This window comes from Bos grunniens, chromosome 6 (genome assembly GCF_055505025.1).
Source record: "Bos grunniens cultivar Pamir isolate PY7600 chromosome 6, Bosgru_T2T1.0, whole genome shotgun sequence".
NCBI lineage: Eukaryota > Metazoa > Chordata > Mammalia > Artiodactyla > Bovidae > Bos > Bos grunniens.
Genome location: NC_141170.1, coordinates 25912220 through 25928548, shown reverse-complemented (window position 1 = coordinate 25928548; position 16329 = coordinate 25912220). Strand labels below are relative to the sequence as shown.

General features: G+C 42.6%; 1 protein-coding gene and 1 long non-coding RNA gene across 2 annotated transcripts in view; one reads left to right on the top strand and one right to left on the bottom strand.

Annotated features, from left to right (window-relative positions):
• Window positions 1-16329, top strand: part of SEPTIN11 (septin 11) — a 138382-nt gene that overhangs the window by 22645 nt on the left and 99408 nt on the right. The window lies entirely within an intron of this gene.
• On the bottom strand, window positions 2747-15691 carry LOC147370430 (uncharacterized). Its single transcript, XR_015165269.1, has 2 exons — window positions 15539-15691; window positions 2747-3207 (listed from the first exon to the last, which is right to left on the bottom strand). It is a non-coding gene; the product is annotated as an uncharacterized LOC147370430 (long non-coding RNA).

Here is a 16329-nt window from a genome sequence, read left to right as displayed (position 1 = left end):
TTTCAGCTTCAGTATCAGTCCTTCCAATGAATATTCAGGACTGATTTCCTTTAGGATGGACTGGTGGGATCGGACTTTCAAGAGTTCTCCAACAACACAGTTCAAAAGCATCAATTTTTCAGCACTCAGCTTTCTTTTTAGTCCAGCTCTCACTCCATATGTGACTACTGGAAAAACCATAGCTTTGACTAGACGGACCTTTGTTGGCAAAGCAATGAGTTGCTCTGCTGTACAGCAAAGACTGCCATAACGTTGTAAATCAACTACACTTCAATTTTTTAAAAAAATCACTGTTGTAGGAGAAAACATAACAGTGTATTAATGTGCTTTTCTCTGAGAGGTTGGATTATTAAAGATTCTTATAAATAAATTGTATGTATACACATATGTAATTTATCTAAACAAAAATTAAAAGTAAAAAAAAAAGTTTTCAATCAAAACACAAATATAAACTTTGTCATTGCATAGAACCAGAGAAGAATTGATTACACATTTAAATTCAGTCACATTCTGGTTAATCTGTTTTATCTGATAGGGAAGGTTGATGATAATAAGGATCAGAGAAAAACAGGTGATCAGACTCAGTTTTGTATTAACCTTAAAAAGAATCGATAGATTTAGCTTCTTTTTCCTCCTCAATCCTCTCTGTGAGGATCAGTCTAATTCTTGTCCAATCACTCTTCCAGTTCCCTTAATAATGATAACAATTATTAATATAATTTGCTACTGAAACACTTTGTAATAAGGGTGTTAATCCTTTTACTTTGAAAAGTTACTTTATTGGATGTATATGTAACTATTCACTTAAGGTCTATCATATGTATAGCCTTATAAGAAAACTGAAAAATTATAAAATAATTAAACACTAATTTAACGGTGACAAAGCAATGTGAAGTCATTCTGGGGTAGTATGTCAGGGGCAGGATGACAGAAACCAGCGCTTGGGCTTGAAAGTCAGCCTGCATTGGCTTCCCATCAGCATCTACCAAATTCTCATGAAGTGTGTGACTTTGACATATCTATAGACCCTACAAGCATCAGTTTTCTCATCTGTGAAATGGAGACAATTACAGCTACATCAGCCACCAAGATAGTCCCTACAATTCTTGCCTCTTGGTAACCCCTGTGTGGTCACCTCCTATATTGAATAGAGATAACTTGATAACAAATGGGATGTTGCAGAGTGTGTGTGTGACTTTCCTAACTGTCTACCTCATAACTTCCACTTGGCTTACTTCTCTCTTGTGGATTACTTACTTGGGGAAAGTCAGCTACCATATTACAAGGATATTCAATCAGCCCTATGGTGACATCTACATGGGAAAGAACCGCATCATTTCACCAATAACCAGTGCCAGGTTGCCAGGCATCTGAGTGAGCCACCTTGGGAGCATCCCTTTCTGCCCTTGCCAAGGCTTCAGATGACTGCAGCCCCAACCAACAACACCATGATTGTAATGTCATAAGAGACCCTGAGGCAGAACCACCCAGATATGCTGCTTCTGACTTCCTGACCTGCAGAGACTGTGAGATAATCAGTCTCAGTGTTTATTGTTTTAAGTCACTACACTTTGGGTAATTTTTTATGCAGCAATACATGGGGGAGCCTGGCTGGCTTCCATCTATGGGATCGAAGAGTCGGACTGAAGCGACTTAGCAGCAGCAGCAGCAGCAGCTAACCAATACTCTATGTCATGATATATTAGTGTCTTTTTGTTTCTTTTACTTTCTGCTTCACTATCAGACAAGTGACAGGGCAGGGTCTGGGGATCAGCATCTTTGGGAAGGAAAAGGGATGCTGTGAGCTATAGATACATGTGCCAATTTGCATATTAGCAGGGATAGGGCACTCCTGGGCTTCCCTTGTAGCTCAGCTTTTAAAGAATCCGCCTGCAGTGTGGGAGACCTGGGTTCGGGTTGGGAAGATCCTCTGGAGAAGGAAACGGCTACCCACTCCAGCATTCTGGCTTGGAGAATTTCATGGACTGAATGGTCCGTAGGGTCGAAGAGTCAGACACAACTGAGCGACTTTCACTTTCACTTTTTCAGGGCACTCCTGCTGGGAAGATTTGGTTTTCTCTGTCAGTAGAAAGCATGGAATAGCAGCCAGGGGGAATGATAGGCACTAGAAAATATATATATTAAAAAAAAAAATAGGAGTAGACAACATGAATGTGTATTGATCTGGTCTTTTGCCATCAATTCTCTGAGATCTAGGGGTAGAAATGATGAAAATAGCCAGCAACTGGGGAAAGCCTAAGGGAAAGTTGATTAATGGCCAAGCTTATTCAGGGCATTGGCTTGGGAGTCTGATGAGCCTAGTAATGTGTGTAACTTATGTATAATTTCTTCTATGTGAATACTGTGTTTAGTGATTTATACTGTAAAATTGCCAATATTTGACCATCTTGACCTACAAAAATGTCAGTTTAATATAGTCCAACTTGTATTCACTCTGTGAAGTGTAAATCCATATCTTCCTTGTAGAGGAGTTGGGATGGTTGACCTCATTGAGGAGAAAGAAGCAAATCTCTTAAAGAGATTTTAAGATTAAAGGGCACTTGAATACTCTATTTCTCAGTGCCTGGAACACAGTAAATTCTTACAATCTTTTAAAGTAGATGTACATGCACATGATTTAAAAAGGAAAAGATAGAAAGTATATAGAAGGGAAACAGTCTCCATCTCCATTAATTGTTTTCAGCTACAAGTAGCAGAAACTTGACACTTGACCAAAGCTGGCTTAAATGATAGGGAAATGTATCAGTTCATTTATCAAAGAAATGCAAGATAGGGTTGAAGAATTAGTTGAGTTAGCTGCTTAACAGTATCATCAAGGACCAGATTTTTCCTGTCTTTCTACTTTGCTCTCTAGTTCATGGGCTTTAGCCTGAGGCTGATTTCTTGCATAGTTGTAAAATGGAAACAGTTGGCTTCATTCTCTCTTGTTTGTGTCCAGCAGAAGAGAAAAGCTGATGAAAAGCGAAAGCGATTGTCACTCAGTCATGTCCAATTCTTTGCAACCCATGGACTGTAGCCTGCCAGGCTCCTCTGTCTGTGGAATTCTCCAGATAAGAATACTGGATTAGGTTGCCATTTCCTTCTCCAGGGGATCTTCCTGACTCAGGAATCGAACCTGGGTCTCCTGCATTAGCAGGCAGATCCTTTGCTGTCTGAACCACCAGGCAAGCGTCATGTTAATCTCTCCTAAGAGTGAAAAAGCATAATTTCAGAAGCTTGCAGCAATACTATCCTCTCATTTCACCAGACAAAACTGGGTCACATGTAACAGGTCAAGAAAATGGAACCATATTTATATCAATCAGAGACATCCCTGGAGAAAAAGTCAGTTTTCCAAATGCATTTGGGTAAAATGGATATGGATGAGGCACCCACAATGTTTATTAACTTGGCCCACACCTGCCCCATATGCCCTTTCACAGAAGCAAACACTATTAGCAATTTCCTGTGCATCCTTCCTTCTGAAGACATTCTATGCACACTTGTTTTAGGAGCCTTTTTCTATCCTCCTTTTAACAGAAATGATAAACTATACACACGTCTTACAGTGAATAATTTCTTCTTCCCATAATACATGACTGATAAACATTTAATTAACAGATGGTAAGAATATTTTGTAAGTCAGATGGTTTTAATCATAATTATCCACTTTGCTTATTTGCCTTTTGTACTCCACTAGCAATGGCACCCCACTCCAGTGTTCTTGCCTGGAGAATCCCATGGACGGAGGAGCCTGGTAGGCTGCAGTCTGTAGGGTCGCTAAGGGTCGGACACAACTGAGCGACTTCACTTTCCCTTTTCACTTTCATGCATTGGAGAAGGAAATGGCAACCCACTCCAGTGTTCTTGCCTGGAGAATCCCAGGGACGGAGGAGCCTGGTAGGCTGCAGTCTGTAGGGTCGCTAAGGGTCGGACACAACTGAGCGACTTCACTTTCCCTTTTCACTTTCATGCATTGGAGAAGGAAATGGCAACCCACTCCAGTGTTCTTGCCTGGAGAATCCCAGGGACGGGGGAGCCTGGTGGGCTGCCGTCTATGGGGTGGAACAGAGTCAGACACGACTGAAGCGACTTAGCAGCAGCAGCAGCAGCAGCATTAAAGTCTTTTTCGTTTGTTTGTTTTAAGTTTTGTTCAGTTCTGTTAGGCTAAAGGGGAACAATATGGCTCACTGGGTAAAGAATCTGCCTGCAATGCAGGAAACACAGGAGATGCAGGTTTGATCCCTGGGTCAGGAAGATTCCCTGGAGAAGGAAATAGTAACCCACTCTAGTGTTCTTGCCTGAAAAATCCCAAGGACAGAGGAGCCTGGCAGGCTACAGTCCAAAGGGTTGCAAAGAGTTGGACATGGCTGAGTGACTAAGCACACACGGAAAAAAAAAAAAAAAAAAAAAAAAACCAGAAAAGCATGCAAAGGGGTCCTAAAGAGGGGTTTTGTCTGGATTGGGATCAGAGTGTTAAAAGGGATCAGCAGACCCTGGGTGCGATATGATAGTGGCAGCAGGAAGGAAGGGAGTCTCAAGGGTCAGGTGAAATAACGTAGCAAAACAACAATAGTGAGGCATGTTGAGTGCATATATGGAGGTGTTCCAAGCTGTGATAAACATACCCTCAGTAACAACAGAGTTAGGTTTGCCTAACTGTCTCTTCATATCTGAGGATTCTCCTTCAAATGCTAAACCTTATGTTCCTTAGTGTTTCAGTAATGCTGGTGATTCTCTTACACTTGGTAAGTAAAATTTCAAAGAGCTGCATGAAGAATGATGTGTGTGTTAAGGTGGGAATGGAGTCTCTGCCACTTCCAAATGTCACAATGATAATTGGACATTAGGCAATTTCCTTAAAATCTCTGTGCTTCATTATCTTCATCTGTAAAATAGAGCAGTTATCAGAGGGCTGTTGTGATAACTTGGGCTTCTCCGATGGCTCAGCAAGAAAAGAATATGTCTGCAATGCAGGAGACACAGGGGGCACAGGTTCAATCCCTGGGTCGGGAAGACCCCCTGGAGAAGGAAAATGACAAACATCTCAAGTGTTCTTGCCCAAAAAACTCCATGGACAGAGAAACCTGGCAGGCTACAGGGCAAAGTATCACAAAGAGCGGGACACGACTGAGTGACTAAGCATGTTGTGATGACTGAATGAAATATGCATGCAAAATACCTTGCCTGATGTCTAACAGAGTAGATATTCAATAAATCTAAATAGACAAAAGAGACCTACTCTTATAGTTTTTGATATAACAATGGCTACCTTGGTACAATAATTTTAAAAATAAATTTTATTATGTATAACTGACAGACAATAATACATATCCATTTTAAGTATAGAGATCAGTGAACTGTGACAAATTAATTCACTCATGTAATCACCACCATAATCATAATAAAGAACACTTTGGGGACATCCCTGGTGGTTTAGTGGTTAAGAATCCACCTGCCATTGCAGGGGACATGGGTTTGATCCTTGGCTAGGGAAGATCCCACATGCCACGGAGCAACTAAGCCCATGGGCTACAGCTATTAAGCCCGTGCTCTAGAACAAGAGAAGCCGCGATGAGAAGTCCACGCACTGCAGCAAAGAGTAGCCCCCTCTAGCTGCAACTCTTGCAATGAACACCCAGCACAGTCAAAAGTAAATTAATTAATTTTAAAAAAAGATCCATCAGTTTGGCTCTAAGAAAAGAATTTAAAACATATTTTATTACTTCAAAAATTCCTTTTGTGCCCTTTCAAGTTAATCCACCCTACCTGAGACCCCAGGCCATCACTATTTTGCTTTCTATAAGTACGTTTTGGGTTTTTAGAATTTTATATAAATGGAATCATATTGTATGCACTTTTCTGTGTCTGGCTTGTTTCATTCAGCATAATGCTTTTGAGACCTATCCACATTTTGCATTATCTGTGGATTATTTTATTTTATTTTGACTGTGCTAAGTCACTTCAGTCATGTCCAACTCTTTGAGACCCTATGGACATAGTCTGCCAGGCTCCTCTGTCCGTGGGATTCTCCAGGCAAAAATACTGGAACACGTTGCCGTGCCCTCTTCTGGGGGATCTTCTGACCCAGGGATCGAACCCATGTCTCCTGCAGCTCCCATATTATAGGTGGGTTCTTTACCGTTGAACCACTGGAGAAGCCCCTATTTTATTGTTGAGTAGTATCCAATTGTACAGATAGCCCACAATTTATTTACCGATTAAACTGTTGAGGGACTCTTGGATTGTTTCCATTTCAGGACTACTATGAATAAAGCTGCTATGAATATTCTTTTTGTGGCTACAAGTTCTTGTCTTTCTTGTAAGTACCTCTGAATGGAATTATTGAATCATATGACTTATTATTTAATGTTTGTAAGAAATTGCCAAGTTGTTTCCCAAAGTAGTTGTATATTTTACATTCTCATTAACAATACATCAGAGTTTGTTACTCCACATCCTCCCTAACAATTGGTATTGCCAATTTTTTCTAACTTTCACCATTCTGCTGCTGCTAAGTCGCTTCAATCGTGTCCGACTCTGTGCGACCCCATAGAGGGCAGCCCACCAGGCTCCCCCGTCCCTGGGATTCTCCAGGCAAGAACACTGGAGTGGGTTGCCATTTCCTTCTCCAATGATGAAAGTGAAAAGTGAAAGTGAAATCGCTCAGTCGTGTCCGACTCTTAGCGACCCCATGGACTGCTGCCTACTAGGCTCCTCCGTCCATGGGATTTTCCAGGCAAGAGTACTGGAGTGGGGTGCCATTGCCTTCTCCTTCACCATTCTAGGAGGTGGTAAATAATTGTGGTTTAATTTGGATTTCCCTAAAGACTAGTGATGTTGAGTAGCATTTCATGTGCATTTGGCCAAACATATTTTATGATGTCATGTGGCTGAACTATACTGACTCCATTCTGTAAACTGCAGATTCTGTCAACAATCAACTGCATCTTAGGAGTACAGTCCTACCCTCTCCCCTTCCCACATGACTGAACTTTCAGTTCAGTTCAGTTGCTCAGTCGTGTCCGACTCTTGGCAACCCCATGAATCGCAGCATGCCAGGCCTCCCTGTCCATCACCAACTCCCAGAGTCCACCCAAACCCATGTCCATTGAATCAGTGATGCCATCCAACCATCTCATCCTCTGTCGTCCCCTTCTCCTCCTGCCCTCAATCTTTCCCAGCATCAGGATCTTTTCCAATGAGTCAGCTCTTCGAATCAGGTGGCCAAAGTTTTGGAGTTTTAGCTTCAACATCAGTCCTTCCAATGAACACCCAGGACTGATCTCCTTTAGGATGGACTGGCTGAGCAATGCCCTCAAGCCAGATAAATTAACAAAAGGAAATGAAAGTAATCTAATAAATATTGATAGATGAGGAATCAAGATATTGATAGATGATTGAAATATGGAGAGAAAATTTTACCTCATTCAAAAGGAAGGAGTTGACAATAAGAGAGATGGCAGTGCAGAGGAATCTTATGGGCCAGAGAGTTATTCAGCTGGTAGAAATTGATGATGGTAGAATGATGGATTGCAAACAGGCTGAGACAAAAGGTGAAAATGTAGAAGTGATATTGCTGCTCGAATATACAGGTATGTATGTATGAATCTGGAGAAGGCATGGCACCCCACTCCAGTTCTTTTGCCTGGAAAATCCCATGGATGGAGGAGCCTGGTGGGCTGCAGTCCATGGGGTCACTAAGAGTCGGACAGGACTGAGCGACTTCACTTTCCCTTTTCACTTTCATGCATTAGAGAAGGAAATGGCAACCCACTCCAGTGTTCTTGCCAGGAGAATCCAGGGACGGGGTCACACAGAGTTGGACACGACTGAAGCGACTTAGCAGCAGCAGCAGCAGCATGTATGAATCTGTTCTAATCCAGTGTCAATATCTAATGGTTGAAGGGACTTCAACTATGTAAATTTTTAGGCTCACAAAAAAGGAGTAATAACTAATATTATAATAATTGGCTACAGGGAGAAAGGAATTATCTGAGAATTAGAGATGCCAGAACTATGGGAACTGACCCAACTCTGGGGCTGGCTGCCAAAGAGTGACCAGCAGTCCAAGTCATCATACTCCAGGGAGCAGATCATTTCACAGAATGCTCCTTAATAAGATCAGATTTTAAAAAGGAGCATGTATTAAGGAGTAGCACAAGCCTACAAGGATTAATACTTACAGACTTAATTTTGCTTTTAAAAAGAAAATCAAGAATTTTTCAAAAATTGTTTCTTGCTTTTTAAGTAATACTTGTCATAAGAGGGTGAAAAGGAGAATAAAGTCACCTATTGATGCTGATGATATAATGCTATCAGATGACAGAGAAAAGTAAAAGCTACCCAAATTTAATTTCGTTTCCTCTCTCAGAGAGAATAATTTTAAAATGAAAAATGTAGTATTAACGTGATTAAAAGGTTACTGAAATCCAATGTGGTAAGTGAGCAACCAATTGCTTTCTTTAAGTGAGTTAAACGTTCCAGGCCTCAATGAATTATCCATGAAAGACTTTGCATAAGTGATTGTAGATTAGTGTCAGTCAGCTTTGGAAAACCAGAGAAAAATAAGAAATGCCAAGGACTGAAGAAGGGCTAATATTGTCCTGATTTTCAAATAGTAAAAAAGCAACAGGAACAGGGCAGAGTTTGAGTTACTGGTAAGTTTAACATTGCCTAGAATGAATTTTTAACCAATTGTTTCAATAACAGGGAAAGAAATTGAGCTCATGAATGACAATATCAACTTTTTTCTTGTTTCCTTATATAGCGACCAAAGTCTCCATGGTGGGGGGGAAAGCATTACAGCAGATGTTTCAAATAAAAAAAATTAATGAACAAAAAACCTCTTAAATAAAGGGTAGAACTATAAACACTTCCTAGTTGAGTATAATCACCAAATCGGCAGCGTCAGCATCACCTGGGAGACTGATGGACCCAAGGAGCACCAGCTCCTGCCCCAGACCTACTGATTTTAGAATCTGCATTTTAACAGGATCTCCAAGTGACTCATATGTACTAAAATGTGAGAAGCACTGAAGCCAAACAAATAAGGATGGCAAGGCACCCAAAGACCAATAAAATTAGGAATCATAATCATCCTTAGGACTGAAGGAAAACAAAGGGAGGAAATTGTGAGACTGGAACTGGTGAATCTACTAAAAACAAAGTTGAATTGTATACTTTAAATGAGTAAATTGTATGATATGTGCATGTATGGATATGAGAGTTGGACCATAAAAAAACCTGAGCGTTGTGGTGCTGGAGAAGACTCATGAGAGTCCCTTGGACTGCAAGGAGATCAAATCAGTCAATCCTAAAGGAAATCAACCCTGAATATTCAATGGAAGGACTGATGCTAAAGCTGAAACTCCAATACTTTGGCCACCTGGTATGAAAAGCCAACTCAGTGGAAAAGACCCTGATGCTGGGAAAGATTGAAGGCAAGAGGAAAAGGGGACAACAGAGGGCGAGATGGTTGGATGGCATCACCGACTCGATGGACATGAGTTTGAGCAAACTCTGGGAGATAGTGGAAGACAGAGGAGCCTGGTGTCCTGCAATCCATGTGGTCACAAAGAGTCAGACACGACTGAGCGACTGAACAACTACCAGATGGCCTGTGAATTGTATTTTGATAAAACTGTTGGGAAAAAAAAAATATGTGTAAAATCTGTATTATGAAATTAAAATATTAAAAAAAAGCAAGCAGAGGGAATAAATACCATGTTCATGGATTGGAAGATTCGATAGTGTTAAGATGTTAATTCTCCCAAGTGATTCTATAGATTTAATACAATCATGATTTTTTGGTATGATTTTACAAGCTTATACAGAGGCAAGCAATTTAGATTAGTGAAAGTAATTTTCAAAGAGAATAAAGTTGGAGAGTTCATATTTCCTCATTTCAAGACTTATTAGAAAGCTACAGAAACCAAGGCTGTGTGGTGTTGGCAAAAGGATAGACACATTGACCAATACACAGAATAGAAATTAGTCTAGACAAGCATATATATGCTTGATCAATTTTTGACAAGGGTAGAAAGGCAATTCAGTGGAGAAAGGATAATCTTTCCAATATGTGAAGCTGGAAAAATTGCATATGTGAGAAAATAAACGTTCATCCATATCTCACACCATATACAAAAATTAACTCAAAACTGTGCACAGACTTAAATGTAAAGACAAAACCTACAGACTTCTAGAAAAAAACAAAGATTTGACAGATTTCTTAGACACCAAGAGCTCAATCCATAAAAGAAAAAAAGTCAGTTATACTCCACCAAATAAAATTTTCTGCTCTATTAAGAAAATGAACTATGGACGGAGGTTCATGACAGTGTACAGGAGACAGGGATCAAGACCATCCCCATGGAAAAGAAATGCAAAAAAAGCAAAATGGCTGTCTGAGGAGGCCTTACAAATAGCTGTGAAAAGAAGAGAAGTGAAAAGCAAAGGAGAAAAGGAAAGATATTCCCATTTGAATGCAGAGTTCCAAAGGATAGCAAGGAGCGATAAGAAAGCCTTCCTCAGCGATCATTGCAAAGAAATCGAGGAAAACAACAGAATGGGAAAGACTAGAGATCTTTTCAAGAAAATTAGAGATACCAAGGGAACATTTCATGCAAAGATAGGCTCGATAAAGGACAGAAATGGTATGAACCTAACAGAAGCAGAAGATATTAAGAAGAGGTGGCAAGAATACACAGAAGAACTGTACAAAAAAGATCTTCACGACCAAGATAATCACGATGGTGTGATCACTCACCTAGAGCCAGACAACCTGGAATGTGAAGTCAAGTGGGCCTTAGAAAGCATCACTACAAACAAAGCTAGTGGAGGTGATGGAATCCCAGTTGAGCTATTTCAAATCCTGAAAGATGATGCTGTGAAAGTGCTACACTCAATATGCCAGCAAATTTGGAAAACTCAGCAGTGGACACAGGACTGGAAAAGGTCAGTTTTCATTCCAATCCCAAAGAAAGGCAATGCCAAAGAATGTTCAAACTACCGCACAATTGCACTCATCTCACACACTAGTAAAGTAATGCTCAAAATTCTCCAAGCCAGGCTTCAGCAATATGTGAACCATGAACTTCCAGATGGTCAAGCTGGTTTTAGAAACGGCAGAGGAACCAGAGATCAAACTGCCAACATCCGCTGGATCATGGAAAAAGCAAGAGAGTTCCAGAAAAACATCTATTTCTGCTTTATTGACTATGCCAAAGCCTTTGACTGTGTGGATCACAATAAACTGTGGAAAATTCTGAAAGAGATGAGACCACCTGACCTGACCTCTTGAGAAATCTGTATGCAGGTCAGGAAGCAACAGTTTGAACTGGACATGGAACAACAGACTGGTTCCAAATAGGAAAAGGAGTACGTCAAGGCTGTATATTGTCACCCTGCTTATTTAACTTATATGCAGAGCACATCATGAGAAACGCTGGACTGGAAGAAGCACATGCTGGAATCAAGATTGCTGGGAGAAATATCAATAACCTCAGATATGCAGATGACACCACCCTTATGGCAGAAAGTGAAGAGGAACTCAAAAGCCTCTTGATGAAAGTCAAAGAGGAGAGTGAAAAAGTTGGCTTAAAGCTCAACATTCAGAAAACTAAGATCATGGCATCTGGTCCCATCACTTCATGGGAAATAGATGGGGAAACAGTGGAAACAGTGGCAGACTTTATTTTTCTGGGCTCCAAAATCACTGCAGATGGTGATTGCAGCCATGAAATTAAAAGACACTTACTCCTTGGAAGGAAAATTATAACCAACCTAGATGACATACTAAAAAGCAGAGATATTACTTTGCCAACAAAGGTCCATGTAGTCAAGGCTATGGTTTTTCCTGTGGTCACGTGTGGATGTGAGAGTTGGACTGTGAAGAAAGTTGAGCGCCCAAAGAATTGATGCTTTTGAACTGTGGTGTTGGAGAAGACTCTTGAGAGTCCCTTGGACTGCAAGGAGATCTAACCAGTCCATTCTAAAGGAGACCAGTTCTGGGTGTTCATTGGAAGGACTGATGCTAAAGCTGAAACTCCAATACTTTGGCCACCTCATGAGAAGAGCTGACTCATTGGAAAAGACTCTGATGCTGGGAGGGATTGGGGGCAGGAGGAGAAGGGGACGACAGAGGATGAGATGGCTGGATGGCATCACTGACTCGATGGACGTGAGTCTGAGTGAACTCCGGGAGTTGGTGATGGACAGGGAGGCCTGGCGTGCTGTGATTCATGGGGTTGCAAAGAGTCGGACACGACTGAGTGACTGAACTGAACTGAACTGAAGAAAATGAAATGACAAACCATAGAAATATGTGTAAAACATACATCAAGCATAAGAATAAACAATAAAATAACTCAGTTTAATAAAAAAACAGCAAAAAACCCCACATAACCAAAGAAGGTATGAAAGTGAAAGTGTTAGTCACTCAGTCTGACTCTTTGCGACCGTATGAACTGGAGCCCACCAGGCTCCTCTGTCCATGGAATTCTCCAGGCAATAATACTGGAGTGGGTTGCCCTGCCCTTCTCCAGGGGATCTTCCCAACTCAGGGGTTAAACCACAGTCTTCCACATTGTCAGCAGTTTCTTTACTGTCTGAGCCACTGGGGAAGCCCAAAGAAGGTATATGCATGGAAAATAAGCAAATGGAAAGACTGTCAACACCATTAGTCACTGGAGAAATGCAAATTAAAAGATCACTGAGGTACCACTGAAAAATGACTAGAATGACTAAAAACTTAAAAACTGAATATACTTACTGCTGATACAGAACAGAACAACTGGAACCTTACATGTCACCATGATACATTTTAGAACATTTTTATCATTTCAAAAAGAAATCTCATACCCCTTAGATATTACTTAGTTATTACTTCTCTACCACATCAGTCCCGAGTAACTGTTAATTTACGTTCTGTCTGTATTTGTGTTGTCCAATCCCTCAGTCGTGTCCGACTCATTGTGACCCCATGGACTGCAGCATATCAGGCTTCCCTGTCCTTCACTATCTCCTGGAATTTGCTCAAACTCATGTCCACTGAGTTGATGATGCCATCCAACCATCTCATCCTTTGTCGCCCCTTCTCCTCCTGCCCTCAATCTTTCCCAGCATCAGGAAATCTTTTCTAAATCCTTAGCATGGCAATAACGGGTTTTTTAAACCCCTAGCCTCACCTCTGCTGCTGCTGCGTCGCTTCAGTCGTGTCCGACTCTGTGCGACCCCATAGGCGGCAGCCCAACAGGCTCCCCCGTCCCTGGGATTCTCCAGGCAAGAACACTGGAGTGGGTTGCCATTTCCTTCTCCAATGCATAAAAGGGAAAAGTGAAAGTGAAGTCGCTCAGGCGTGTCCGACTCTTATCGACCCCATGGACTGCAGCCCACCAGGCTCCTCCGTCCATGGGATTTTCCAGGCAAGAGTACTGGAGTGGGGTGCCATTGCCTTCTCCGAGCCTCATCTCTATTCCAATATAATTCAACATTTATTGAATGTATCAGACTTTGTGTGTGCAGACTTCCCAGGTAGCACTAGCAGTAAAGGATCCACCTGCCAATGCTGGAGATGTAAGAGATGCAGTTTGATCCCTGGGTCAGGAAGATCCCCTGGAGAAGGAATAGTCTCATCTCTATTCTAATACAGCTCAACATTTACTGAATATATCAGACTTCATGTAACACAAATAAGCACTCTTGCCTTGAGACATTCATAGTCCAGTAAAAGATGTGTATTAGTATGATCATCTTTCAATTAATAACATCTTATAATAATAGCTAGGGTGACCATAAGTCCTGGTTTTTGCCTATTGTTCTAGTGTAGTTACTAATGGTACCAATGCTGTTTTTCAGTCTCAAAAGTTTCCAGAAAGTTTGAACTTAGCGACCCCATGGACTGCAGCCCACCAGGCTCCTCCATCCATGGGATTTTCCAGGCAAGAATACTGGAGTGGATTGCCATTCTTCCTCCAGGTTACCCTGGGTTACCCTAGAAAAACCTAGTCACTGTGAGTTTCAGAATTAGCCAGCTTGCAGTCACACCATAGCAAAGGAGCCTAGAGGAATAAGTAACCAGATTCCTCTGCTGTATTGCTGTTGCTCCCCATTGCCCGAACTCAGCTAACTGAACCTAAGGGAAAGAAAGCCCTTTACATTCAGGCTCTCTTGGGGGCAGGAACATGGATATCCTGCATCAGGACTCACTGTTACTACCCTATTTTGCAATAGGAAAAAAATGAGATGAAGAAAGGCTAACATGCTCAATGTGACAAAGCTGGTAAGTGATAATACGGAGTGCTGTGTGCTCCCCAACTCTACCAGGCTCTCTCTACGCTCCTATGTACTAGCAAATGCCAATACCTATCCTCGCCACAGCATCATTACCCCTGAAGCCACTGACTCTTCGCTCATTCTCATCCCTTGTTTGGAATGTCTTCCTTGCCCTCTCCCCTCCACTTCTTTGGTGAAGCCTTTCCTGTTCTGACAGGCAGAGTGAATGGCTCCTTCTATGCTTTAAAATCCCATAATTCGAATATCTTTTCCAGGATTTGGCCTATTTATTAGAGTTCTTCAACATCTGTCTCTCAGCAGACTACGTACTGGTTAAGAGTCAGAGAGGCATCCTCATTAAAAAATAGTTTTTTAGTTGCTAGCACAGTGCTGGGCAGAATTAAAAAGGTAATCTAAGCCCTTAGCAACCCTATTAGGAAGGACTGATCACTAAACAGGTTTTAAAGATGAGAAAATTGAAGCATTGAAATGTTAAGTAATTTGCCCAAGGTCACACAGCTGTCAAACAGTAAAGCCAGGATTTTGAATCTAGGTAGTCAGGTTGTAGTTGTTGTTATGCTTAGCTGCCCAGTCATGTCTGACTCTTTGCAACCGCATGGACTATAGCCCACCAGGCTCCTCTCTATGAAATTCTCTAGACAAGAATACTGGAGTGGGTTGCTATTTCCATATCCAGGGGATCTTCCCAACCCAGGGATCGAACCCAGGTCTCCCAAATTGTAGGCAGACGCCTTACCATCTGAGCTACCTTTGGCCCCTTTCAATATAAGCATTTGCAAACAAAATAAGTCAATAAAATTAAAAACAATTAATAAAACCCTGCAGTCTGGTTTGGTCAATATAACACAAAATGGAGGGCTGGTTTGCGGCTGCCCTTATGGGGTTGGCAGCTTGTGGAGGGACCTGCCCTCTGGTCCAGGGCAGTGTTGCTCTTAAATCCTCCCTCCAGGAGAAGGAACCCAATGTCCATATACCACAGAGAGCTGCGGATAAGTATTTCTTCCCCCTCCCTTTGCACAGCACCCATGCACCTGGTAATCCTAACTCAGTACCTAGGGTGCCTCATGTCTGCTTGACATAAATTGGTGGTCTTGTCTTACAAAGATCTGAAGCCTAGGGGAAGACACTGGTCAGAACTGAAGAGGTTAGTGCTCTGAGGGTCTGGGCTACAGACAGGAGCTGCTCATCTTTCTTTCATCCAGTGTGTGTGTGTTCAGTGGTGTCCAACTCTCTGCAACCTCACCTTCACTCGCCAGCCAGGCTCCTGTGTCCGTGGGATTTTTCCGGCAAGAATACTGGAGTGGATTGCCATTTCTCCCTCCAGAGGATCTTCTCCACCCTGGGATGGAACAGTGGCTCCTGAATTGGCAGGCGGGGTCTTCATCACTTGAACCACCTGGGAAGCCCTTTCACTGAGAGCTCTTTCATCGTATTCTCATTCCCGGCGGTCCCATGGGCACCCTGCGGATGGACTTCAGCCTGGGTTGTCTCTAGCCCCTCAACCCCTCCCGGGACAACCCAGTGTCTGTCTCGTAACAGCGGGAAGCGCACCCAGAGCTCACTCAACACTTAGGCAAAGGTGGCGCAGCCAGTTTGAATCCTGCACCCTTGGGGGCAGAGACAGCTGGAGCGGCAAACCCAAGGCCCCGAGAAACCCGGGTAGCTGAAGTCTCAGCTCAGACTCTGAGGCGCCCCAGTCTGAAGAGGCGGTTTGTCTTTTCAACTAATTCAATAGGCCCAGGATTTCCTCAAGGGCGCAATCCCGTGGGCTGATCACAGAGAGCCTTACCACACCTTCCCTGCGCTAGGATCCAGCGGCTTCCCTTTCCCCCACCGGTCGCTATCCTCGATCACCGTGTCGTCTGGGCCCCCCCCCCCCCCCACCGCCGCCACCGCGACTCCACGAGGGGCCGCGGTCATCTACAGCACTCCAAACACACCTCGCCACCCCAGCCCCACCTCGCCACCCCAGCCCCACCTCGCCACCCCAGCCCTGGCCGAGGCGCCGCGCCACCCCGCGTGCAGCGGGACTCT